Raw genomic sequence first — 27,827 nt, 5'->3', positions numbered from 1 at the left:
CCTTTGACTTTTGGCTCTTCTTTCCATAGTGTCACCTTTATCCTAGGGTCAGCTCCTTTTTGTAGTTGCAAGGTGACTATGAATGACCCCAGGACCACATGCCTTTTGTGGTCCACAAACAGGAAGGAAAGGGGCCAAAGAGAGGAGGCTTTTCCCACCAGGAAGCCGCCAAAAGCTTCTCCTCAGTCCTCAAGGTCTAACATGGCTCTTGTGACTATCCATGAACCAGATATTATGGCCAAGGGGTGGCACTACATTCACATGTAGTGGGACATGTCTCCACTCACTAGGGAGTCAGCCTTTCCCAAGGCACATGGGCTGCACACGTCATTGTGGATACCTGCACAAAATGGCACCAGAAGAATGAGAAGTGGGGAGGGAATAAGACCCTCTACAGCTGGGCCTGGTGGTACACACCTGTAATCTCAGTGGCTCAGGAGGCTGAGGCAGGAGGATTGCAAGTTCAAAGCCAGCCTCAACAAAAGCAAGGTGCTAAGCAACTGAGACTCTATCTATAAATAAAATACAAAATAGGGCTGGGGATGTGGCTCAGTGGTTGAGTGGCCCTAAGTTCAATCCCTATTATCCCCCTCCTCCCCACTAAAAAAAAATCCTCTACAAATGCACCACCCCATCAAACATGTTCTTCTGCATCTTGCTTTTCTCGCTTTTATTTCTGAGATCTGTCCACTTGGTATATAGAGATCTAGTTTACTCCTTTCAATTGGTGAATGAAATTGTGTTGCATGAATACGGCCAACTTTATTTGACAATTTCCTTATTAATGAATTTTAAATCGTTTTGATTTTACTTTATTTTTCTGTATTGCATACAAGACCACAATGAGCAGTGGTGTGCTAGCTAGTCTTCTTATGGACAGTCTCAATCATCCTCGTGTTTGCCCCCGACTCCTCCATGGGTTGAGTTCATAGCTGGACTCAGCAAGTTCGTGTTGAATGAATGAGTGGATGAGCAAGTGGATAAAAAACTTTTTCTTTTTTCTTTTTTTTTTTTTTTTAGTTATGAGCTATTTAAATGGTTACTGAAGGATGCTGATCACGGAACCAACAAGTTTTCAAATGGGGCTTTTAATTTCACAGAGAAGCGAACAATGGCTCAGAGAGGGAGTCTGAAGTCATGTCATGCATCTGTAGCACAATTAGGGTTTGAACCCAGCTTCACTGACTCTTCACTCCACTCCACTGAATCCCCTTCTGCTTTGGGTCATTCATGTCACCGTGTATCAAAATCCTTTCACTTCTATGATGCATTCTGAAAATTCACCTGTGAGTTACCTGTAGCCCCTTGTTTGTGCTTCTCTCACTACCCAACGTGTGAGCTCACCTTAGAGGGCTCAGACCTGATACATCTCTATTAACCAAGAGCAAAGCTAAGTTCAGATATGCTACAGGATTTCTTCATTGAGGCCCCATCTTAAAGGACGATGGCCCAGAGTTACAGAAACTCTGGCAAGAGGAGCCATTTAAGATCCTCTGGCCCAATTCTCCAATAAAGACCACTGTTTCATGTCCTGTAGCACCGCCTTGTCATCTCCAGTGATAAGGCATTTGCAACCTCCCCCGGGGGCCACTATGTTCAAAATTCCATCTGCCTCTGACACCTACTCATCGCTGTCCCCCTGTCCCCTGGAGCCACTGAGAATAAAGCCAAATCCATTTTTTTATATGTCAGTCTTTCAAATACCTGAGAGATCCTGAGTCTGCTCTTGCTTGGGGGAAAAAAATCTCCAGATTTTTCTAAATCCACCCGACACAGAATGGTTTACACACACACACACACACACACACACACACACACACCCTGCTGGCTGCCCTACCCTATGCTGCCCATTTTCGTTTGACCATATGCCTAATACAAATGCAGGCAGGCCCTGTGGCGTGAGTATCCTTCAGGTGTCAACCAAAACAGCACTTCCTCTGGGGAATTTTCTTTGAACTCCAAAATCTATTCTAGGTGCCTCTTGTATGTGCCTTCCTAGACACTGCAGTGCCCTAACCTAGTGATCATGACCTCAGATGGCATAGTCTGCATTCTTGGGTGTCACGAGACCTGAAGTTCCTCCAGGGCAAGGATACTGTTATATCCACCACCTTATTCCCAGAGCCTAGCATATTGCCTGGTCCCTTGAAGGAACTCAGTACATATTTATTAGGCAAATTCATGGGAGAAAGAACTTTCAAGTAGAAGAGAAAGTGAAAGAATGGAAAAAAGTAAGCAAAATGTCACTTTTAAAGGCAGATAAGAAAAGTATAAAAAAAGAGAAGAAGAAAGTATGTTTTGATTTATGAAAAGTAAGGAGGGCCAGTCCTGCCCTTGCTCCTACCTTGCTACGCCTGTCCGTGGAGCCTGACATGCCGGCCCCGGGGCAGTCCACTCTGTCATACAGTCAGCTGTTCCAGAACTTGCAGGCAACTCACACTGTGAGGCCTTTTCCAGAACAGCTGGGAAAACCAAGGCAAGGGTGAGACAAAGAGCTGGGGGTGGAGGGATGTGAGGCTGTGCCAGGTACACAGGAAGCACAAGACAAAGTGGAAACGTAACCTGGAACACGAATGTCACTTGAACATTTGTCCTGGAAGTAGGCGGAACGATCTAAAAATGTTTTTTGACTTAAAAATAAAATTGGAAATATTACAGAGTGGTGTGCAAAATCTGAATTCTTTTAAAAGAGAAAATACAAGATGTCTGCAGAATTATGCGTTGTACAAGAAAGAACCACCATCCATTCAGTCATTTTACCTCTTGGTGGAATTCTATGCAGTCACTGTTCCAGCCACTGAAGATGCAATAGAGGAGAAAAAAATCCATTTCCTTTATGGAGCTTATGTGTTAGTGAGGGAGCTAGACAACACACATGAACGAATGAGTGAATGAATGAATGATGTGACATGTCAGATGGTGATAAGTGGTATGGAGAAAAATCAACCAGAAATATGTGCCTGGGAGTGCGTGGGATGAGTAGTTATCACAGGCCAGCGGAGGGGACATTTCGGAAAGACCTGAGAGATGTGTGAGGAGGGCACAGGAGGAAAGAACCGTTTTGGGCAGGCATGAAGGAGGCCCGCTCAGACCTGGTGAATACAAAGGGGCTTGGATACCAGGTGGGATACAAAAGATGTTAACAACATATGGAGCCCTGGAAACAGCTCCAGGTTGATTGTGAGACAGGATTGTGTATTTGTCAGCAAGAAGGAGACAGCTAAACCACAGGTGCAGGTGAGAGTCCAGGCAGGGGTTGGAGTCTGGCACTCATGGACCAGGCTCTGTCCCTTGTGTGTGTTTTTTGGTTCTGATAATGGGCTGGAATATGCGGCTAAGAGCTTAAGTTCTGGAATCAGGCTACCTGGATTCCAGATCTGCTCAATGTTTACAGAATATATGATTTAAGCAAATTACTTCATTCCTCAGTGCCTCTGTTTCTTTGTAATAATAGTCCCTACCGATAGGGCAGTTATAAGTATTCAATTAGTAAATTTACATAAAGTAGAAAAGTGCCTAGATGTTCTGGTTTGCATGTTTTTGCCCACCACAAATTAATGTTGAAACTTAATCTTCTATAAAAAAAAATGTTGGGAAGTGGGGCTTTTGGGGAGGTATTTAGGTTAGGAAGGCTTTGTCCTCATGAATGAATTAATGGTGCTAATAGAAATATGCGATGGATGAGTTTCTTCCTCTTGCTGTCTGTCTTCCGCCAGGGTAAGGCACAGTGTTCCTTCCTCTGGAGGATGCAGAGATGGACCTCCTTCCAGGTGCCATCTTGGAAGCAGAGAGCAGCTCTCACCAGATGGCATTGTCTTAATCTTGGACTTCCCAGCTTCCAGAACTATGAGAAATAAATACCTATTATTTATAAATTATCTAGACTCAAGTATTTTGTTATAGTAGCACAAAATAGGCTAAGACAGTGTATCTACAAAGATTAGCTGCTGCTATTATGATTATGTTTTTTTATTGGTTTTCAAAATGTTTACTATTGAGCAAATGTTTTCCAGTTTACCCAGTCCCTGCAGGACCATTTGCTTTATCTAAATGATACAACACGGCTACTTCTTTCACTGAGTTCATGACCACTGGTGTGAAAAGGGGACAAGGACCAAAATGGAGAATTGATTAAAATTTATGGGGACAAAGACAGAAAACTCATTTTGACATTCAGACCCTTAATCCATTTAGGAATTTGTAGGGATATGGTGTGAGGTAGGAGCCCAATTTAATGTTTTTCCCAAGTATCAAACCAGTTATCCTAATATCACATACGGAATCATCCATATTTCTCCACTGGTGTTAGATGCCACATTTATAATATCCTCATATTTCTCACATAGTTGAGCCCATAGCTGGATTTACTATTTAGTATCATTGATTGGTATTTTCTATTTAGTATCATTGATGGGCTTCTATGAGGAAAGGGTTGCTATTTTATACCATCATTATATTCATGGTTTTATAACAGTGTTTGGCACATAGGAGGCATGTGATCAGATATTCACTAACACAGCAAGTAAGTACATGAATATATTATTGCACTTTTGAAATTTTATATATGTGTGTGTGTGTGTGTGTGTGTGTGTGTGTGTGTGTGTGAAAGTCTGCCCTGTTTTACTTGTCTTATACAAAACACTCAGGGGTAGATTCATGTTTTTACTCTCCCGAAGGAACCCAGGTTTCCAGGACTACAGGATGGAATCCACAGCAGATGAGGCTGGAGAGGTAGCAAGGAACAAACTGACAGGTGCTGTACCCAAGCCAGTGAGATCAAATTTTGTTCTGTAAGTCTAGGTGACATTGAAGAGTTGCAGGCAAAAAAGAAATGGTCAGATAGATGATTTCAGGAGTCCTTTCTTTTTTTAATATTTATTTTTTGGTTGTAGTTGGACACAATTCCTTTATTTTTATGTGGTGCTGAGGATTGAACCGAGGGCCTAGGCGAGCGCTCTACCACTGAGCCACAACCCCAGCCCTCAGGAGGTCCTTCTGTGGACCCAGCTGTGGGTGATTTAGAGGGGACAAGAGTGGAGATAACTACAGCTCTAGGTTAGGAAGTGGTTGCTACAAGGAAGAGGTGGATTTGAGGGCCACCGGACAGATGGAATTGATAGGCCACGGGAACCTGATCTGATTTTGATGGTGGAGGCAAGAGAGGGGAGGAGATTGGCCTCCAGTTAGGTGGTTTGAGAGGTTGGGGGAAGGGCAGTGCCCTTTATTTATTAACGACTAGAGAAGGAAGATTGGGTTTGTGGGGGAGTGCTAAGTTCTACTGTGGTCTTGGTATGTTTGAGGCATCCCTGGGTCCCGTTGAGAATCCAATTGGCTCTGGAGTCACAGACGTAAAGGTTTTCAGGCCATTGATGTGGATGAGGTGGCCAGGACAATGCTTTTTAAAAAATGTTTATTAAATACTTGCTATGAACAGGACATCGATCTAGTGCTTTATATTTATTACCCCACTTCATTTCACAACAATTATTATACCCTTATTTCAGTGATGAAGAACTTGAAACAACTTTTCCAAATTCTCATGGCTGATAAGCAGCCAGGTCTGTTTGGAAGGCAGGTCATATTCTTTCTCTCACCCGGTGGGGCCAATGTTGCCTATGGCGGATCCCTGAAGACCTGCTTTCAGCCCCACTCCTGGCCTCCAGTTGTATCTGACTCTGTTCCCCAAGAGTGGATTCATCTCACAGAGTCAGAAATGAACTTCCAACCCCGGGGGAGCTCCTTGGTACACATATCCCTTTTCTTCAATAACCAGAGGCTCCCAGTCCCCGTGTCCTCCACAAATTCCCTGATGATCCAAACCCAGTCTCGGGGCTCTGGGCAGCAGGCGGTTGTCTTCCTCACCAGCTCTCTGCCTCATCGCCCTGCAGCAGCCTGGGCCTCTGCAGGCTGTGCAAGCACAAAAACCGTAAGCAGGCGGGAAGGGACAGGCACCCTGGAGCGTCACCCTTCTCTCCCAGTGACCCACAGCCGCCTGCCTCACACATGTTCCCAAATCACCCAGGATCATGCAGCCTGCTCTCTTTTACATTATGTTTAATGGATGCAAATGCATGATTAATATTTTCCCTCACTGATTCTGATTTCATTCTGTTAGTGATTATACTGATGGCAACAGTTGAGGGGATTAAAAATCCCATTTAATTCACATTAGATTTTTTTTTTAACTTTGCTGATAAATTTTAAATGTCAAGTGCTTTAGCATCTTCCACAAGATGCAGAGACCGAACGAGGAGGCCGACGGTAGTAAGTAGCAGGGAGCTTGGAAGCAGCTCAGAGAAAGTAGGGATTTGGCTGGATGGTCCACGTTCTACCCAGCTAACAACAGAACAGAGCCGCCCTGGCATGGATCCAAAGTCCTGCTATCAACTGTGTCTTTTTCACCTAATGACTCACCATAATGAAGCCACCTTGCGATATTTATTTATTTGTTTGTTTGTTTGTTTGTTTATTTATTTATTTATTTAGGTATCAGGAATTGAACCCAGAGGTGCTTAACCACTGAGCCACATCCCAGCACTTTAAAAAAAAAAATATTTCGAGGAGGCTTTCTCCAAGTTGCTTAGGGCCTCACTAAGTGGCTGAGGCTGGCCTCAAAACTTGCAATCCTCCTTCCTCAGCCTTCCAAGCCACTGGGATTACAGACATGTGCCACTGCACTCAGCACCACCTTTCAATTTAAAGAAGCACCTCGGGGAAACTCTGTGTAGGGCAAGTATTCACCTCTTGATCTTTTTGCCAGCTTGGTATGTTTTTCTATAAATTGAGAAAAACAGTGCAGATATATACAACCTATAATTTTCACATTTCTATACCCCTTCCTTCCCATCCCAAATTCTGTTTTCTCTTCCTCCACACACAATGGAATTCTATGAGAAAAACTCAGATTCTGTCTGCACCTTCCAATTCCCGCAGTGAGGACTGTGGTATGGGGAGTGGGGCAAAATGGTAACTGGGTTCCTGAATAATGAGGGATTTTTATTTTTCAGCTTGCCCACAAATCCAGAGCACTGTTCCTGTTTTATTTTACTGATGACTCAGAGAAAAATGGCTTAGCAGGAACACCCGCTCAGGAATTCAAATGCCATGAGGGACAGAGCCGGGAGATCCCAGTGATTGAGGTCCCACTTGGAAGCTTGCCCTGCCTCCTGCTGTGGCCTCCTCCTCCAGCCTCTGGGACAGCTTTGCCAGAGGCTTTCTCCTATTTGTCCTCAGTGTCCACTGGGGGTGAGGGGAAGGGACTTGGGAAGCCATTTATTAGTGACACAGCCAGTTGAGGCGGTGAAGTGTTTCCATCTACTGTCATTAACAAAGCTCTAGGCCTCAGAGCCCTGCCATCGGGCCTCTACTCCTCCCACCATCGGGCCTCCACCCCTCCTACCATCAAGCATCCTTCACGTATTTAAGCAGGAGCCCACAGTGCCCCTCATCAGCACCAGCACTGATTGCTTATATTTAATAAATAAATTAATCAATTAATTGTGAACAGCATCTGGTCTCTACTACTGCATGGAGAGTGTCTAGGGCAAAACAGGTACTCACTCTCCCTGCCCTACTTTGTGTACAACACCCTGTTCCTTCACTACCTGTTGCCATCCGAGACTGTTCCGTTCCCAGCACAATCACCTGTGTAGATTAAACAAAGAAACAAATGTGTTCAGACTTCACCCCTGACCACCAAGCAAGAATCACCACTAGTAAGAGTGGGCATGAGCTGGGCACAGTGGTGCACGCCTGTAATCCCAGAGGCGTGGGAGGCGGAGGCAGGAAGATTGTGAGTTCAACGCCAGCCTCAGCAAAAGCGAGGCGGCTAAGTGACTCAGTGAGACCCTGTCTCTAAATAAAATACAAAATAGGGCTGGGGTTATGGCTCAGTGACCAAGTGCCCCTGAGTTCAATCTGTGGTAACAAAAATAAATAAAATAAATTTTAAAAAAAAAGAGTGGGCAGCTCCCCAGGTGATTCTGATGTAACTTCTAGGTTCTTAACCTCTGCCTCAGGGACTGTTGGGCTCAGAAAAGGGCGTGTGTGTGTGTGTGTGTGTGTGTGTCTGTGTAGCAGGCACACAGAGAAAAAAGAAGGTGAAATAACCCAGTTGAAATCACTCTCTTTTTATTTTAAGTATATTTTAGTTGTAAATGGACACAATACCTTTATTTACTTATTTATTTTTCTTTGGTGCTGAGGATGGAACCCAGGGCCTCACATATACTAGGCAAACGCTGTACCACAAAGCCACAACCCCAGCCCCTGGAATTACTCTTAATCTTAGTGTGCCCCAGACTTTCATCCTCAGACCTGCCCTTGATCAGGTACATGATCTTCTTCGTCCCTTCCCAGTGGGCACTCACTCTCTATCAAACTCTGAGAATGTCTTTTTAAGGCACAAACCAGAGCCTGTCTTTGCCGCGGTTTCCAATGCATTTAGAACAAAACATCCCTGTGCTTGGCGCACTCTGCGGGCGGCCCGAGCTGCCCTCAACCTCATTACACGCACCCTCTCCTTTCCCTTACCATGATCCAGCCACAGTCACCCAAACCCACTGTTCCTTGTGATGTTCCTTGCTGTTCCTTATGCTACAGATCCTAGAGCATCTGCTTCAGAATGTTCTGCCCCAGTTACACGGTTAGTTCTTCTATTTCTGGCATCAACTCAAATGTCACCCTCTCGAATAGACTTTCCCCCCTTGACCTACAGATCTAAAGAAGAAAGTGCCCCCACTCCCCTGTCACGGGACCCTCTTTTACTGCCTCTGCTGTAGTTCTCAATATCTGGAATCATCTTACTCATTTAGCTGTTATTTATTATTGTCTGTCTCCCTCCTGCTAAAGGGTAAGTTCTGGAGATCCAGGTTGATTTAAAAAAAATTCACATAAACTTTAATATTGTAAGAGAATCCAGTCCATTTATGAAAAATGGTTCTACAATCAAGTTCGCCAAGGAAATGTTGACTAAAGAGATCACAGATAGAACATTTAACCAGAGGAAAAGCATAGATCACACACACACACACACACACAAACACACACATGCACATGCTATCTCAGGAAACTGTTTTTATCTCCTATTTCTATAACCATCTTTCTAATTCCATAGGTCTTTATTTATGCCAATTTGTACCCCAGTTTGATGATAGAAAAGGCAACAATTTCTGAGTTCGTGGTATATATTTCTTTACAGTTTTTAAATGGAAGGCCACTTATTAAAATAGACAAATCACAAAATGAAAATGAAGGCAACAGAAATATCTCAACTTTTCACAACCAAAAATATTAGCACAACCTTAAAAATAATTTAGAAGTGTTGTAAAAGATATGTTGCTGATTTGCATCCCATTAACCAAAATGTTGTCAATTCATAATTCTAAATAAATCTTTTTTTAAGTATGAGATTTAAAAATCATTTTCAGTGTATATGTAAATTCTGTGTTTTATCACACACATATGTTCATTCAACACTAACTTTCGAAAATGGGTCACTTAAAAAGACAGAGCGATTTTCATTCTATAAGTTCCATTCAACTTTATTGAGGGGTGAATACACATGAAATGTGCTCTTAATGCATAAAAATCACAGGGAATGACAATGAAGGACTGTGGGGACATTAAGGAGAATCTGATAATTCACCTTGTGACTGTTCTGCACGTTAATGAAAGATAATTCACACTTCTAAAACCTCAAACATTCCTTTTTAAAGAACCCAAATAAGCCCAAGATGCCTTATAGACACTTCCCCGCCCCTAAACAAATTGATGACTCTGTTTCACACCTAAAATTAAAATAGTTAATGGCAGCAAAAGATAGTGATGGCAAGGAAAGTTGGTAAACTGTATTTAAATCTCTCTTTTTTTTATTCCCAAAGTACAAGATGCAGGGGTCTCAATCTTTCGGTGGTGTTTCTCCTGTAGATAATCCTTCATTTGTTTGGCAAAGGCAGTTTCTGAATTAAGTTTCTTCTTGAATGCTGATGTTTTGAGAAAGGACACAGGTACCGCAGAGAACGGGTTCCAACATGAACTGGGGCACCAGAACTGGTCAGTCTGACGGAGTAAGCTTCAGACTAGGGAAACGGAGACCTTGCATATCGAAGAGCTCCATTCTCAGAATCCCTGCTTGCTTGATTAGATCAACCATAGAAGTATGTTCTTCCACATCTGGTTGTTCATAAAAGCTAAACCTACCATTTGAGAATTCAATCCCAGTGTGAACTGTTTTACCAAGGAGGAAATGCACTAGCTTAAAAAATAACAGTCATCATAACTACCCCGAACAAGAAAAGAACCATCTGGCATGCTTGCTAGCTTCCCTGCTGCCTCCCAGGATCTGATTGGTCCCCAGGACTGTCCTTGTTTTGCAAGTTTCTTCAGTTCCTCTGGAAGGCTTGTCACAACCATGGGCTCACTACTATTTTGCACGGAGTTATAAACACTTGCAAACCCAGGAGCACAGCTAGGATCAAAATTCAAATGACAGCACATACTTTCAGCCACATGGGCATCTGTGCCAGTGAATTCATTGAAGTTCCTTTGGATATGATTAGTCTGCGTTGGTGGTAGCCGTGGCAAGAGTAGAGAGGGGTGTCATCGTGACTTGCTCTGGGCTCTGCAACACGACTCCCGTGATGCCAATCAACAAGCCATCCACAGACTGGCCCACAAGGATCCCTGGGACAATGACTAGGTCCTGGTCTGCCAGATTTTTATCTTCAGCAAAATATTCCCTCCCACTTGAGGAGGAACAGTGGCAACCTTCATGGGCAAAGAAGTGTCCAGGAGATGGCTGTGTGATCCTTCCAAAGATACCTCCCCCGTCAAAAGACATGTGTACTGAGTGAGTCCACTAGCTGTAGGAACATGTTCATCCAGGTGGACATAAAGTTTCCACTGGGAGAATCTGAACTCTAGTGAATCGTTTTGCTCTGGGCGCACACTTTCAGAATGAAGGCCGTGGTGAGAATCCTCCGGAACCCCATTCAGTGAAGGACAGGGACTGGAAGTATGAACCAACACTTTGACTCTCACTTCCACTTCAATATGTGTCTCAGAGTTGGCAGGTTAGAGAGGCCAGGGCCAGGGGTCTCTGATGACTGGGGAGGGAAGTGGATCTGATTCTTCTCTGAGTTCTGATATCTTTAAGGATGATCAATGCAGAGGAGGAGAGTGCTGGTGGGCAGAGCGCCCCAGGGCATGCTGCCCCTGCCTTTGACTTCTGCTTCCTGGAAAGCCACCTTTTCAAAGTACCCATCAAGCTCTCACTTTTTTTTTTTTTTTTTTTTGGTACTGGGGATTAAACTCAGGGACACTTAACCACTGAGCCACATCCCCAGCCCTATTTTATATTTCATTTAGAGACAGTGTCTTACTGAGCTGCTTAGGGCCTCGCTGAGTTTCTGAGGCTGGCTTTGAACTCTTGATCCTCCTGCCTCAGCCTCCTGAGCCTCTGGAATTACAGGTGTGTGCCACCATACCAGAAAAGCTCTCAATTTTCGATCTTTTTCCACCTTTTTATCTTCACTGTTCATATCATATCTGGCCATATCTTTACCATAGCAGCTATCAAATAAGGGATCATCTTTCCCAAAGTCATTGGCTAGTGATGGTTGTTATACAACCATGAAATCAGTTTCTTCTTTATTTTCACTCAAATTATTAAAAAAGAAAAAACCTTCTAAAAGATTTTAAGATTAACTTTCTTCATTGGAGCTACTTTTCCAATCCAAAAGGATGCATTTCTCTCTGGAATGTTATCCCCAAATATCTGGAGAGGCTACAGTGCTACATCTATGTATTTTTCCAGCTCATTTGTCCTTTGGAGCCACCCCCTCCTCACCCCAGGGTGTCAGTCCCTCCTCTCCCACATCTTTGCCTTCCGCTATCTCCTCCAGGACCCTCCCTGGAGAGGAAGAGACGCTACCCATTGCCCACTTCTCAACCGTGGGGTGGGCAGGCTGAAATCAGGATTCACATCCATTAAACTATTCCATTCAGTGCCTTAGTAATGCCTAGCACATAGTAGTGACTCAATGTAATGTTTGTTGAATGAATGATTTATGTTGTTCTTGTTGGTAAATATGATGTACTTTGTAATGTTACAGGGTGGAACTACTGCCTCTGGGGGAAGAGGCTAGGTTGCTCTGCAAGTATTCTGAGTCAAATTGATGGAAAATATGTTTTATTCAAAGCCAACTTTGAAGGAAGATAAAAGAAACTTTTATTCCAAAACTTTCCATCTTCTTAGAAGTGGCAAAGGGCTGACAGAGCTGGTTAAAAGGGGAAAAGGCACCCATTTTTCACAATCTTTACCAGTTTCCTTCCTCCAGAGTTGGCTAGCCAGGGGTGGCACTACAGTCCCATCTGGGTCACCATCATGGTGCCCATCATCCCAGTTTTATCAGCTGCATCAAGTTCATTTTTCCTTTCTCCATCTTTCGTTCTTTTCTGACACAGGTGGCCAGCAGAACCCAGCAAGCCAGCATCCAGGCTCTGTCCCGAGCTAAGCCGCTGGTAACAAGAATTGTTTCAATAATGCTTCCAGAAACCCATGTTGAAAGTGGGACATTTTCCATATTTAAATTGCAAAAGAAAAGAATGGTAATAATTTTGCTAGTCTCAAATATATACATTATTAACCAATATTTCTAAGTAGAAATTCTAACAATGCTACTTTAATTAGTAGACATACTTATTTAATAACTATTACATCAATTATTGGCAAATGAAACTGCCAATATCCTTGAATATGTTTTGTTCCCTTAACCAGTTTCCTCATTCTCCACCCTAATCCAGTAATTTTGTTTATAGGACTATTTTGTTTAGCAGTCTCTTAATTCATAAACAGTATAAAAATAAATATCAGTTTTGCACCAGCTGAATTATCTATCGTATGCCTCAAATCACTGAAAATGCAGTTATTAAGCGGCAGAATCATTTCTGAACATATGACAAGTATAGATTAGCCACAAGCCCAAATTGCACTTGAGGAACATAAAGCTATTTCGAGGCCACTAGCTTATTCTTGAAATCTCCAGCACCTTTTTCTGACATTGGTGGTATGGTTGAGAATAATTCTGTAAGCCAGAGTCACTAAAAGAGGCAATGTCCAAAGAGGTGATCTGACACCATAGTTAAAGATCAGCTCTTACCAGCTGGAGTTAAGTCTCTCCGTCTGGAGGGTCTAATATTAATTAAGATAATCCTTAAAGCTTGTAGATTTCTAAGCAGGGGAGTAAGCAAGGGGTAAATGGAGGAATGTGATTTCCTAAAGTGGGTCTAAATCAAGGGCCATCAGAACAAAGCTACATCGAAGACATATTTGTACATCCCTGTTCAGAGTAGCACTAGTCACAGTAGCCAATAGTTAGAAGTCACCCAAATGTCCTTTCACAGATGAATGGATAAACAAAATGTGGTATGTACATACAATGAAGTATTACCCAGCTTTAAAAAGAAAGAAATTCTGAAACATTTTATATGGAGGAAACTTAATGACATTATGTTAAATAAACAAGTCACTCAGACACATACTGTATGAGTCTAATTATTTGAGGTACCTTGTGTAGTCAGATTCATAGAAACAGAGAATGGTGGCTCTCAGGGCTGGGAAAGGGAGAAATTGGGGGGTTGTTGTTTAATGAGAGTTTCAGTTTGGCAAGATGAAAATATTCTGGAGATCTGCTGCTCAACAATGTGAATATACTATGAACTATACACTTACAATGGTAGAGATGGCTAATTTTATATTATCTGAGCTTTAAACCACAGTTGAAAACAAAAACCCAGCACCTCAAATAAATAAGTAAAAATAACTCTATATGGAATAAATTTAAATAAAAGGAAAACCAATGTAATCAAAATTCACATGAGCGGCACCACTGTGTACCATCATAAACCAATTCAGACTTTCCAACTCCTAGTTGGAAAGACCTTGATGCTTCATTGCAAACTTGATTTCTACCAGTATTCTAATTATGGCAACTTTTCTTGACCTAATAGCCTGGTCATAAAATTGACAAGCACTTCCCTCTCGATGGTGCTCTGATCTGCACCAGTTACCATAGAAAAAGGGGTTTTAAAAGCGAGGCTACTGAAGCAGTGACATCACTAGTCTAGCTTGCTTTGTCCTTGTATGACCAGCATCCCAAAGAACTTGGCATGCATGCAAGAAAGCAAGTTTCTAAAGATGACACTAACTTGCCCTACTTCCCAGCATTACATGAGAGAACGCCAGTGTCCTTCAAGATACTATGTATCTGGACATTCTGACCCAAATTCACTCTCATTGTTCCCTTAACTTGGCTAGGTTTTTGGGGACTTGGAGGGACATTTCAGGGACGTGGTGTTTGACTGTCTTCCTTTTCTCCAAGGAAGCAAGAGACAGGGTTGGCTATCTTAGTCCACTTCTCCACATTCAGGAAAAATAATTTGAACAATCACTATATCAAAGAACCCACCATAACTTTCCTTTTCAGGAAACAGCCTGGCCAGGCACACTTGTAATCCCAGCTACTCAGGAGGCTGAAGCAGGAGGAACACAAGTTCAAGGCCAGCCTGGACAACTTAGGGAGACCTTGTCTCAAATAAAAAACAAAAGGGCTGGGGATGTTGCTCAGTGGTAGAGTACTCCTGGGTTACATCCCTAGTACGGCTGGGGTCGGGGGACAAAAAAGTGGGAGCAGCAGCCTGACTCTGTGCTCTTCAGTTTTGCTCCCTCTCCCTGCTCTTTCATCATGATTTAAGTCACATGTGTAGTTGACATTTATTTGTCACTTCTTTTCTTACAAGACTGTATGTACTCCCTTAGAAAATGAGGTTTACTTTGTCTCCTATTTGCATCACCAACGGCTCTTAGGAGATTTTATATAGAGATATAGATACAGATATAAATATAGATAGACACATACAGATATACAGACACATACCCACACATACAATAAATGTTACTTAATTTACCCTCAAATTTCACATGAAATTTCAAGGAACTTCAAATAACCAAACAACCCTGAAAAAAGAAGATCAAACTTGAAGATCTCATAGTTCCTGACTTCAAAACTTGCTATAAAACGACAGTAATGGAAACAGTGTGTCACTGGCATGAAGACAGGCTTAAACCAGTGAGACAGAATAGACCACTCAGAAGCAAACTCTCACTTGTGTGGTTAAGTAAGTTCTAACAAGGCTGCGGAGACCACTCAACGGGCAAAGGGCAGTCTTTGCAACAAGCAGTGTTGGGTGGTGAGTGTTAGATATCCTTATGTAAAGGAATTAATTGGGACCCTTGCCTTACACTATACACATATACACTTACCTTACACTACATACAAAAGTTAACTCAAAATGGATTAAAGACATAAATGTAAAAGCTAAAATTATAAAACTCTTAGGAAAAAACTCAGGAGAAAAATCTCATGACTTAGGCAATAATTTCTTGGATATGACCCCAAAAGCAAAGACAGCAAAAGAAAAAATAAATAAATTGAATCATCAAAAAAAGCCAAAACTTCTGTGAAATTGAAAGATACAACTGAATAAAAAGACAACCTACAGAGTGTGAAAAATATTTGTAAGTTATATAGCCTATAAGAGGTTACCATTTAGAATATATAAAGAACTCCTCTAATTCAGCAGCAAAAATACAACTTGGTCAAAAAAACAAGCAGAGGGGGCTGGGGTTATAGCTTAGTGGTAGAGTGCTCACCTAGTACATGTGAGGCACTGGGTTCAATCCTCAGTTTATAAAAATAAACAAATAAAATAAAGATATATTAAAAAAAACAAGCACAGGATTTGGATAGACATTTTTCCAAAGAAGATATACAAATGGCTATTAAGGACATGAAAAATGTTCAATGCTACTGATCACTAGGGGAATGCAAATCAATACCCACGATGAGCTCCACCTCACACCCGTGAAGAGGGCTATTAAAATGAACAGACGAACAAAAAAGGCATTGGTGAGGATGTGAAGAAATCATACGCTACTAGTGGAAATGGAACAGGACACAGCCACTGTGGAAAACCATCCAATGGTTGCCCAAAGAATCTAAGTAGAGAAGTACCACGCTTGGCAATTGATGCAGCAATTCCACTTCTGGGCGTCCACCAAAGGAACCTAAAGCAGGGCCTCACACAGATATTTGTGCATTCCTGTTCACAGTAGCACTATTGACAATAGCCAAAAAGCAGAAGCACCCCAAATGCCCATCGATGAATGAGTGGGTAAACTGAATGTAGTATATACATCCAATGGAACATTAATCTAGTCTTAGGATGGAAATTCTGACATATGCCATGACATGGATGAACCCTGGGGACATGCTAAGTGAAATAAGGCAGTCATAAAAGGACACATACTGTATGATTCCACTTATATGAGGTGCCTAGAGGAGTCAACTTTATAGAAACAGAAAGTAGACTGGTTGCCTGGGGCTGATGTGAGGGGAAAATGGAGAGTCACTTAATGAAGGGACTTCTGTGGGTGGTGAATAGACAGATTCCTCTGAACTGTCTACCTAAGATGGTTAAGATCCTACATTTTACGTTCTGTGCACCTCATCCCTTTCCCCACTCTTCATATCAAGATCACTTCATATCATATCACTCTTCATATCCAAGCCTAGAACAGCATCTTGCATCTGGCCTGCATCAATAAATGTGTAAGTGAATGAATGGTCAGAATCAAGAGTTGGAAGTCACCTTAGGGCTCAATGGAACTTCTACTCCACGGATCAGTACCGTCTACAATTCTCCACCTTCGCTCCAGGCTATAGAACACTCACTGCCCCTCAAAGCATGTCACTCTGTGGTCATATACTTTGTCATTAAAGAATTCTTTATATCAAGCTGACATAACTTACCTGAAATATCTCTCCATCCCCAGTGACCCTAGCTCTGCCTTCTGGGTTCAGGTAGAACAGATAAAATTTCTAATGCACCTGCCCACCTCTTGCAATAAAAGATAGCGCTGTGTACCAGGAAAGTGAACGTCCACTCCAGATGCTTCTGTTCCTGAAGAGAGACTCCTTTTGGAGTTAAGATGCATCAAAAGGAGTTTCTGATCCTGGTTCCTTCCAGAGACACAAATATGGAGATAATCAGTGGTGACTATGTGGTGAAGAGGATTCTGATAATTAAAGAATGGGAATATTTAGCCTGGAGTAGAGAGGTCATCAAGCAAGCACTACTTGTCTTCTGTGAAAGGAGAATCCTTGTTCTGTGTGTAAATACAGGAAGGCAGATTTTAGCTTAATTGTAAGGAAGAACACTAGAACTGTTCAAGCACCTAAGAACTCATAAGTAGTAACATGTTATAGACATTTAGTAATTGCAGTGGTCATTATTATCAGAGCCTGGTTGAACTTCATCACCCCTTTGAATTCATAAAGTAAACACACACACATGCCACATGCCACACTGGGCTTTCTGGCACTTGTCCTTGCATGGAATATTCTAGAAGTATTTCTGTTAAAACAGCTTGTTATTTGTTTGTTTGTTTCTAAAAAAAAAAAAAAAAGGCCAACCAAAGGAAAACTCACTGTTGGCAAGGAACTATGCAGAGACCTGTGGCTTTGGACCCCTACTCACCGAGGAGTACCTTGAGACCTGCTTCTCCCTGCTGGGTTCTAACCTGATTCTTCCCACGGCTGGTTTCCACTGACCTTTTATGTCTTGGCAATGACTTCTATGCATTTTGGCAGTGACTGTCTAAATTTCTGATTCAAACCTGATCTCAGCCTCCTGGGCTTTCTCTCTCTTTTAATTCCTTCAGAGGATGGTCAAGGCTTCTGCCACCCTTGCCCCTCCCAGAGCAACCCTCGCTATTGCAACGTGACCATGCCAAAGGGGAACTAGCACTCCCAGCCTGGAGTAGGTCTTGTCAATCTGATTTTTAAATGATGGAGGAGGTTTGAGGACAAAGCTCATGGAGGCATTACCGCTATCCCAGATGATGCAAAAGATCAAGTGAAAGGGAGGAAAGATCTTCCGACTGTGAGCACATTCTCAGACTCAGAGGACAGAGAGGTATTTAAAGTGAACTGGAACAAACCTGCAACATCAGGTGCGTTCTGCCTTCAAAAATAGCTGCCAGTTAGAAAGGGTTATTTACATATTGATTTCATGCTAACTTTGTAATGGAAACTGCTGCCTGCCTGCCTGAGACCTAACAACTGTCATCATAATTTTTTCTAAAAATACAGGCAGAGAAAAACACTGGGTGAACCCTCCACTGGAACGTGGCTATAAAAGACCCTCATCCCAAACCTACTCCACCAACCGAGTCTTAGAGCAGGGATTCTCAACAACCACAACCCAGCAACACTTCCCAGCTGCAGTCAGCCCTTCCTTCCCTCTTCCAACCAGCTCGCATTTTTTTTCCCTTCTAGAAAAATCTGTCTTGTTCTAAGGTAAGCGGGGATGCCTCCTTTGCACAGAGCAGCCTTTGTGGAAAACTCCAGCTGGCCCCTTATCAGAAATAATGGATGAGAAAGGGGCCCCAGTGGCCCACCAGCTCCCAGGCACCCTCCTAGGTGCATTTCTGTCACTATTTCTTGGGATGCTTCCTTACCTAGGATCCCAATTGCTGGGGCCTCCTGACAGCCAGCTTCCAGTGTTTCTCACTTGGGCTCTTTCTGAACCCAACCTATCGCATCTCCAGGTTTGTCTCTGTGGATCCTACAGAGCTGGTCCTTGGCAGCTCTCTGGCTGCTCTGCAGTACAATATTAGCAATTTAAATGCCTCTTTGCCAGGCCTGATGGAGCTGATTCGGTTGTGATCCTGGGCATATGGATGGCATATTTGCTGAGAGCTAGGTGAGACGAGTCCCAGAAGGACTGCCGCCAGCCCCGCAGCCGCCTTCCCCGCCCGCTCCCCTCCCCGGGCAGGCGGCTGTGTGAGCAGTTAAATCGGCTGGAGCCAGCGGTAACTGCTGCCCACTTCGCTTCCAGCCGGCCCCTGCTGCTGGGGACAAATCTTTCATTCACGGACAGGAGCTTGTTAGGCCAACTCGGGACTCTAAAGCCACTTAATTAAATTGTGGAAAGTTGCTTGGCCCCGGTGGGAAATTTGCACACAAAGGCCCGGGGTCCGGCGCTCCCTCCACCCGGGACCCCACAACAAAACCGCGTCCTCGCGGCTCCCCGGCCCCCAGCTCTGCCCTCGCCTCTCAGCGCCCCCCCTCCACCACCGCTGCCGCAAAAGCGGCGCCCCCTCATTAGAGGGCGTTTGTTCGGGAATGTTTTCCCAGCGATTCACTGGCGGGCCTTTCATTCCTCCTTCGGCAATCAAGGGCGGCAAGTGCAGGCTGAGAGCCCTCCACGGCCTGATTGCTGAAAGAATTTCCAAAAGGAAAGAGTGTAAACAGGTACATTGAAAAAGCCTCTTTTGAACAATTATGTAAACATTCCAAACACTATTTGAAAACTTTCACAGTGGAACTGTCACGTTGGAGCATTCTTGGTTAATTGCAAGGGCACAATGGTTGCTTTCCGGGTACCCTGGCTTCCTGCAGACCCAGCCCAGAGAGCAAGCGCTGAAGGCCACAGAGAGCCGCAGATAAAGAAGTCACAGGGGACATCTTTCTGTGTGTGTTCTTGCTCCCTCTGCTTCCAGAAGCATGCCCTGGGAGCAGGAGAGGTGTGCTCTTTCTTCTGGCTGGATTTCTCCAGGATCTGGTCCATGGCTCTCTGCACACAGGCTTGGCTGAGAATCCTGGATGCAAGATTCGACTAGAAACACAGTGGAAAGTTCTGTGTCATTGAAGGTTTCCTTTAAAGCATTAAATGATCATTCTGAGATACCAAGCAAAATTGTGGGCAACCCTCCCCTCCCCAGGGGAGTGTGCCTGGCTTGCTTTGCAGGACTCTGGTTCGATATCTGGGCTTCTTCCTCTTTTCCATTCAGCCCAGACTCTCATGGTTCACTAACACAACCACCAGTGACTCTGATTATGTTACTGGGAGTTAGAAAAATTTAGGCTGCACAGGCAAACTGCTTAATCTCATATTTCACGGAGAGACGAGACTGCAGGTGAGTTTCCATGCATATTGGCTGAATCAGGTTAGCCAGTCTCCAGATATTTAGGGTCCATTCAGCCCATAACCACCAAGTCTTGCAAGAGGTATCTAAATTGGAACTGTCATTCTGGTGAGTGGGGCATGATTTGTTTTTATTTTTGTTCCCTTAAATCTATTTCTTAAATGCCTGGGAGGTTAGGGGTGGGGGATGGAAAGAAAGCCTAAATGTTTAACAAGAAGGAACTGGCATAGAAACACGATGAAATCTTACAAATGTGAAGGCCGTGTAGAGACATGGGAAATATTTAATGACAACAAAGTGGAAAAAATCAAGCCACAGAATCATGTTTGCACTGTGCTGGCAAATTCAAGAAAACGCTGCTGCATGCTACTGAGGAGTAGAAAGGACCACAGCAGAGTGAAAACACTCATTCTGGGGAATGGGAGTGCCAAGTCTAGCTTTAATGTCACCACATTGCATCGTCAAGGTGAGGTCTGGGGGTGCTGGAAATCACCCATGTACATACAAGGTTGGACATAAAAGGCCACCTGAGTAATCCACAGAGAGATGCACACGCTAGCCGGCAGCACTGAGCATCCTTACCAAGAATGTGGATCAGAGCTTCAGCGTAAATTTCTCAGACCTAAAGAGGAGCTAAGGCTTGTCAGCTTGCCGAGTCCCTAGGAGGCAGATGCAGAATCACAAGATGCAAGATAAATCAGAAATGTGGTTGGTAGAAATGGTCATGTTCAACAGGGTCAGTTGCAGAGCAAGGGCTAGAAGGAAAAATCTCTTCTCTCTATTTCAAAGGGCTCCCTGAACACAGGAGGGGCCAAATATGCCTGCTTCATAGGCATACTCAGTTTGACTACAGTCAATGCTTATTATGTGTCTGTTCTGTACCAGGACCTGTGCTGTATATATGTTAGGCATGTGAAGCTGTGTAATATTTGATCCTAACAAGTTAATTCACAATATAGTGTGGAACCAACATCTTTAAAAATGCATGTGAACCAGCTAATTTTGACAAGGGGTTCAAGACAACTCAATGAGGGAAAGAAGAATCTTTTCAACAAATTATTCTGAGACAACCAGATGGATACATATAGGCAAAAAATTAAATGGATCCCTACCTCACACCATATACAAAAATTACCTCTAAATGAATCAGAGATATAAATTGAAGAGCTAAAGCTACAAAACTCTTAGACTAAAACATAGGTGTAAATATATGTGACTTTGGATTAGATGATGATTTCTTAACTATGACATCATAAATACAAAAAGAGGGAGCTGGGGTTGTAGCTCAGCAGTAGAGCACTCACCTTGCATGTGTGAGACCCTGGATTCAATCCTCAGCACCACATAAAAATAAATAAGTGAAATAAAGGTATTCTGTCCAACTACAACTAAAAAACAAATATTTTTCTAAAAATTACAAATGAGAAAAAAAAGAGAGATAAATTGGATTCTATCAAAATTTAAAACTTTTGTGCTTTGAAAGACACTACCAAAATAAAAAAGACAAATTGCAAGATAGGCAAAAATATTTGCAAATCATATATCTGATAGGGATGCCCAGAATATATAAAGAATTCCTTCAGTGCAACAATAAAAAGGATAAACCAATTTCAAAATCATCAAAGAATCTGAGTAGATATTTATCCGAGGAAAATATACAAATGGCCAAAAAGCAAATGAAAAGATGCTCGACATCATTAAGAAAATTAAAATCACAGTGAGATACCACTTCTCATCCACCAGATGGCTATAATAAAAAAGAAAGAGAATGAAAAAAAGTTGGTGAGGATGTGGAGAAATTGGGTCCCTCATACACTGCTGATGGAAATGTCAAATAGTACAGCCATCGTGGGACAGAAGCTTAGCAGTGTCTCAAAAATTAAACACAGAATTAGCATATGAATTGAGAATTGAAAATATATGTCCACAAAATTTTGTCCATGAGTGTTCACAGCAGCCTTATCCCATTTTGAAGCCAAAAATGTAAACCTCAATGCCCATCAACTGATGGATTGATAAATAGAATGTGGTATATCCATACAGTGGAACATTATTCAGCCATTAAAACTGGTACTATTTTGTGACTGCACTAAAAACCACTGACTGGCTGCCCTCTTTTAAAGGATAAATTTTATGGTATAAGTACCTTGGAAATGTTGGTGGTGGTTGTTGATTGGTTTGTTTGGAAGTGTGTGTGTGTGTGTGTGTGTATTAAATACATGTGGAAGGTTCTACACACTGTAAAGTATCACTCACAATTTCTACTGCTGAAATGGGGTGTCAGGTATATTACATGAAAGTCCTAAATGCTTATCCACCTAATTTGTGAGACCTTTCAGGCTTCATGGCTGCAATCTGCCAGAATGAGCTGGCCATAGTGGTCAGTCCCAGCCTCCTGAAGGAGCTAGAGCCCATGGGTTCTGCATCTGCTGAGCCCTCTAGGATGGAAGAATAGAGAAACGACAAATAAGCCTGTCTGGAAAGCCGGCATGACTGGGTGCCCACAGGGACCAGTCAGAGCACAGGGCTTGCTCTAGAATTCCATGCTAGGTGATCCTGAGCAGAGACCCCTACACATATCTGCACTCCCCAATTTTTTCATCAAACTGGACCTGACTGTGCCTTGAGGTCTTGAGGATCAGTTCCTTCTGTTCTGTGGCTCTATTACAGCAACCAAGGTAGGCAGGGTTCCTGAACCCAAGCCCAGTCCTGCTGAGAAGAGATCCTTTGCTTCCCAGGACAGACCTGCTGTGCTGACTGGCTTGGTGCTGCAGGAGCCAGCTGGATCTCAGACTACGTCCAGGCTGCCTCTCTGGACTCCTGAGTCATGTCCCTAGATCCTATTTGTCTCTCAAACTGGACTTTGGACTCGTTGTTATGGCTGCATCCAGAACCCACCCTGCTCTTCAAAGGAGCCCCCAAGAATCCCGTCTTATCTTTGGCCATAGCCCTCTGAACTCCAGCCTGGGCTGCCCAGAATTCAGAAGGTGGCCTGGGTTTCAGATCATCTCCATGTTAAGACAATCTCCTGGGCTGGGGATATAGCTCAGTTGGTAGAGGGTTTGTCTCACATGCACAAGGCCCTGGGTTTAATCCCCAGCACCACTAAAAAAAAAAAAAAAAAAAAAAGACAATCTCTTGACCTTGAAGGTCCATGTGACTGAGCCCCAGGCTGTCCCCATCCTTCTCTACCATCCCCACCTTCCTTCCTTCTGCTCTGGCCCACCTAGGCATGGCTGACTCCTGCATTCATTTTGTTCTTGGCTTAAATGTATCCTCCTTGCAGAAGTCTTCTCTGGCCACCCTTAAAAAACAGAATCCCGGTTACATCCTATCGCTGTGCCCTGTTTTACTTTTCCCTTCTTTATGTGGTTTTTGTCTGTAACTCTTTCCAAATGGAAGGTCCACAAGGGTGGGACTTTGCTTCGTTCACTGTTGTACCCTCAACTCCTAAGAATACTTGGAATCTGGCTCACCCTTGAATGAATGAATGAATGAACAAATGAATATTTCATTCCACTCACCATGAGGAAGGCAGATTATTGGTTTCATTTTAACTCAGAAATTTAAAGCACAGGGCAATAAATTGGTTATGCATGTTCATGACGAGGTGGGGTGAAAGAGGAACTTGGGGGATCTCAGGGTCCTTTCCATGACCCCAAAGCCATCCCTTCTGCTCTGTGGAATCTCTTGTTTGGAAAAGTAGCAGAATCCAAGAGCCCAGCTGGGGGCCATGAGGCCTGAGGCAGAGCAGGAACTGAAGAATAGCTGGGAAGATGGGGCTCCAGCAGGGAGCTCAGGCATGGCTGGCACAGCACACCTCCCCAGCAGACCCGGCACCAACTTCCATGTGCAGCCATGTCCCCAGCTGGAGACTGCTTGGATATGCCTGGGACCACCCTTTACCTTACTGGTCCTTGAGCAGGCCAGAGTTTTCAGAAATTCCAGAGCATGAAGCCAGAAAGCCTGTGTCCTAGGCAGAGTCTCACACCACAGGGCCAGGATGCAGATGCTGACACCCTCAGGAAAGCAATGGAAGAACAAATGTCAGCCCATTGTCAACATCACCTCACTGGGAGAAGCGTGTGGTGTGGGGGAAGCCACACCAGGTCTAGGAGTTTTTGCTCCAATGTTCCTCACTGAGAAGGCTCTGGGATAAACAAACCTCCTAATTCCTCTGAACCTTTATTTTCCCAACCATTAAACAGAATGAATAAACCCACCTCCCAGGGATGCTGTGTGGATATCGGGTATCTGAGCATCATCAGCTGAAGGACAGCAAGACCTGTTAGAGTCGCGGATATTTTGTGCACATTGACAAGCCTAGGAATTTATCTGGCTACTCAGAAGGAACTAACCAATCAAAATGGACAGCTGTCACTCTCTGGTCCTCAATTTTATCCTCTGCAAAGTGGGGAGAATAATGAACCTATCACACAGTATTGTAAAATGCAATATATGTAAAGTGCTTGGGATCCTGCCTGGTGCCTGGGAAGCTCTTCATAGGGGTTCACCATTATTATTGTTGCTATTATTAGGACTGTCACTTATCAGGATGACATTCCAGAAATAACGTTATATCAGCTATGAGATGTTGATACACCTGCTCCTGCGAGGCAGGGTTCATTATCCATATTCCACATCTACTCTCCATGCCAGGGCCCCTGTCAGGTGGGAATGACCAACTCATCATTTCAGCTCCTTCCTTCCACATCTGAGCCAAAAACAGGTTTTAGTTCCTCTATGTAAAAAGCATTTAAGGGACAAAATATTATATTGCTTTTCCATGACAAGAAAGTTTCTGATTTATATCTGAGTAAATCAGTTGGGAAATAGGAAACTATGAAATAATTGACCTAATAAAAATTAGTTACCATGCCCAACCTGGAAATGCCGCAATCACTAAAGGAAGGGACCAATGTCTGCACCCACAGGTTGTTTTTAACTATGGAAGAAGGACAGATGAATTCTCTGTGCATTGAGGGTAGACTTAGCACCACGGCTGTAGCTATAAGGAGGCAGACTGCAGTTCAATATTAAAAAGCACTTTCCACCAAAATAGCTGCCTGGAAATGTAATAGTCTGACTCAGGGGGAAGGGTGTTCCCTGTCACTGGATGTGATCAGGTAGAGGCTCCTGCTGTAGAAGAGATTAATATATTGGATAAAGGTCTGAGTTACATTATTTTTAAGGTCTCTTCCAATTCTAGGATTGTACGGCTCTCCAAGCATATGAATTGCCTATCTAGGAGAGAAGGAAGACATACTAACCTGAACCTCAGACCATGATTATATGCACAGAAAACCAAAAGTGCTCAGTAGTTGCCTCTGGCCACCTCCATTGCACCAGCCAAAGAAATACAAGGACTTCTTTCATACTACCTGCAATGTTGGGCTCACAGCTTTATCCCACTCTCCTAGGATGCCTTCTGTAACCAAAACTCTTCTCCAGCTAATTCTCTGCAAATGAATATAGCTTAGAGGGCTGAGATTATCCTGCTCAGCTCAGCTGGTCACATCTTTCTTTGTTCCACAATGCTTATTGAACATCCATTTCCTTCCAGACACTAGGCTAGGTGCTGGTACTGAATCAAGTAAGATATCATGCTCAAGAAGGAATCATACAGAATGGGGAAGATTCATATGAGTTGACTGAGTACACTGTCCCAGAGGCAGACCACAGGTGCTCTGGGGAGAGATGTCTTCCCTAGACTGGAAAGGTTCCCTGGAGGAGAAACTCAGGCTGAATTTCAGAGGTGAGCAGGATGAACCCTAGAATTTTCTGCAATGATATCAGTGTTCTATTAACTACCAATATGATAGCCACTAGCTAGCTACACATGATGATTGAACTCCTGAAATGTGGGTAGTACAACTTGAGAAACTGAATTTTTAATTTTATTAAAATTAAACTATGGCTATATTGGGCAGCACAGATAGGCAAAGGGTGAGGGAAGGCTGTTCCCAGCAAAAGACAAAAGTGCTCAAGGATGTGCATCTTAAGGGCACACAGCCTGGCAGACCATGGAGGACAGAGCATGCCGGCAGGTGATGGGGGATGGTCAGACTGATCCACAGTCAGCTCCTGAAAGGCCTGTGTGCTAAGCCAAAGAAGTGGCACTTCATTTATTCTGAAAACACAAAGATTTTAAGAAGATAATGATAAATTTAGGTTAGTTTTGTGTGTGTGTGTGTGTGTGTGGTGGGGGGTGAATTTTTGGGGAAAGGCTAGGGCAGAAGACCAGGTAGGGGGCCACTGTTGAGAGCCCCGGGTGCTGGATTGAATGAGGATCTGGCCTAGGCAGTGGCAAGCAGGAAAGAAGAGGCTAAGGCTCCATCTGACTCAGGACTTCTACTCCGGGGTTGACTTTCTCAAGGGTGGAGCTGGTGAGGTCCCCACTTTAGGTTTCTGATTGCAGGGGAAGCCAGGGTATGAAAGTCCCAGGGAGCAAGATTGTGGACAAGCCCAGTTAGTATGTGTGCATTAGCATCCCTGGAGCCGACACAGGGTGAACTGAAAAAATAAGCCAGCAAAGAATATGGAAAATAAAATCAGAGAGCCAGGAAATCTAGAACTTTAGTGTCATTGAAGCAAGGAAGAGAGTCTCTAGGGAAGAGAAGTCCAGAGTGTCAAAAGCCCTGTGTTGGGGAAGGTGGTGGTGGGGACAAGTCTGCAATTAGGAGACTGATGTGGGGGTGGGGTGGGAGCAAATTTTCCCATCTGGATTTGACAATTCAGATTGGTCTCCTTCCAAAATAGCCTCAAATCCCAGTTCCCTATGGCTTTTTCCCCCAGTTTAAATGGAGCTATTTTTAAAAGATTTTTCTTAATTTTCATTGGTGCATATTAATTATACAGAACAGTGGATCTCATTGTATCATATTCTTACATGCACGTAACATAATTTTATCAGTTTCACTCCCCCCAAATATGAAAGCATTCATGATTTGCATGTCCTCTTTGCACAGGGACCATGTTAATCTCTGTATCGTTCCAATGCTAGTATCTGGGCTGCCCTGTGGCTTTTGCACATTTAAAATATTTTGGACTCAGAAATGCTTTGACAATCTAATAAGAGCTATGCCTCCTCTCTCTCCAGAAAAAAAGTCACCCACAAATAAAATGCTGTATTTCATGTTAAGGAACCCTTAAAGCTCATCCATGGACCCCGGGATTTGAAAAAAAAAAATCTAAGCTACTGAGTTTTTATTTGCTGAGTTCTTGCTGCAAATGCCTGAATTCTAACAAATTGTCTGCTTCCACTCAGGATAGAAACCTTCAGTTCCTCCCTCCCTGAGGCCCTGTAGCCTTGGCTCTAGCCTAGTTCATTCACATTTCCGGGCTTATTGTCCTCCTGCCTGTCAATCAACTGTGAACTATTATACAAATTAGCATCTCTAAAGCCCACCTTCACAGCTTCTGCCTGGAGATGTGTAACCAGCATTTCCCAAGGTCCTCAGCTTTGAGTACAAAGGGGTCACAAAAACAGTTATACGACCAGGGGAACCACTTGCTCTCCCACACGAAGCTGGGGTGCTAGAGGAGGGCTTGCTGCCCAGCGTTTGAGGACTGGTGGCCCAGGGCCAAGATGGCCCTTTTCCTTCCCATTGAATGTTTGGTCTCAGAGACCTCTAAATGGCACCCCATTGGCATAGCTGAGCTAGGAGACATTTCCCAGCTTCTTCCTGTGTTAGGGGATCCCCCAGATATGCTTTTGGATACTTAACCCTAAGAAGGAATGTAAAGTTAGTTTTTTCTTTCTTTCTTGTTGTTGTTG

The 27,827-nt window shown here is 43.4% G+C and overlaps 1 long non-coding RNA gene and 2 pseudogenes across 1 annotated transcript; 1 reads left to right on the top strand and 2 right to left on the bottom strand.

The window, feature by feature from the left end:
• Positions 1-257: 257 nt before the first annotated feature.
• On the bottom strand, positions 258-11,555 carry LOC107141502 (annotated as a pseudogene).
• Positions 11,556-17,768: 6,213 nt separating this feature from the next.
• LOC125610397 lies at positions 17,769-19,057 on the top strand. Its single transcript, XR_007340421.1, has 3 exons — positions 17,769-18,419; positions 18,763-18,825; positions 18,961-19,057. It is a non-coding gene; the product is annotated as an uncharacterized LOC125610397 (long non-coding RNA).
• A 7,917-nt stretch (positions 19,058-26,974) lies between these two features.
• LOC125610475 lies at positions 26,975-27,067 on the bottom strand (annotated as a pseudogene).
• Positions 27,068-27,827: the final 760 nt, after the last annotated feature.

This window comes from Marmota marmota, unplaced genomic scaffold (genome assembly GCF_001458135.2).
Source record: "Marmota marmota marmota unplaced genomic scaffold, marMar, whole genome shotgun sequence".
NCBI lineage: Eukaryota > Metazoa > Chordata > Mammalia > Rodentia > Sciuridae > Marmota > Marmota marmota.
This window is presented reverse-complemented; position numbering and strand designations above follow the sequence as displayed.